The 375-nt window shown below is 50.7% G+C and overlaps 1 protein-coding gene across 1 annotated transcript in view; it reads left to right on the forward strand.

The window, feature by feature from the left end:
* The window catches only part of LOC113981404, a gene marked incomplete at its 3' end in the record, with an annotated part of 3,548 nt that overhangs the window by 909 nt on the left and 2,264 nt on the right, over window positions 1-375 (forward strand). The gene's annotated exons all lie outside the window — the stretch shown is intronic.

A 375-nucleotide genomic window follows, 5' to 3' on the forward strand; every position in this document is an offset into this window, starting at 1 on the left:
TCCCCATATCCCACCTTGGGATTGATCCAAGGATGCTGAGAATTCCCCTGTCTCACTTTGGGATTGATCCAAGGCTGCTGAGACATCGCCATATCCCACCTTGGGATTGATCCAAGGATGCCGAGTATCCCCCTGTCCCACCTTGGGATTGATCCAAGGATGCTGAGACATCCCCATATCCCACCTTGGGATTGATCCAAGGATGCTGAGAATTCCCGTCTCACTTTGGGATTGATCTAAGGATGCTGAGACATCCCCATATCCCACCTTGGGATTGATCCAAGGATGCTGAGAATTCCCCTGTCTCACTTTGGGATTGATCCAAGGATGCTGAGACATCCCCATATCCCACCTTGGGATTGATCCAAGGATGCT

The sequence above is a fragment of the Neopelma chrysocephalum genome, unplaced genomic scaffold (genome assembly GCF_003984885.1).
Source record: "Neopelma chrysocephalum unplaced genomic scaffold, ASM398488v2 Primary Assembly neopelma1_96527, whole genome shotgun sequence".
In the NCBI taxonomy this organism is placed as follows: domain Eukaryota; kingdom Metazoa; phylum Chordata; class Aves; order Passeriformes; family Pipridae; genus Neopelma; species Neopelma chrysocephalum.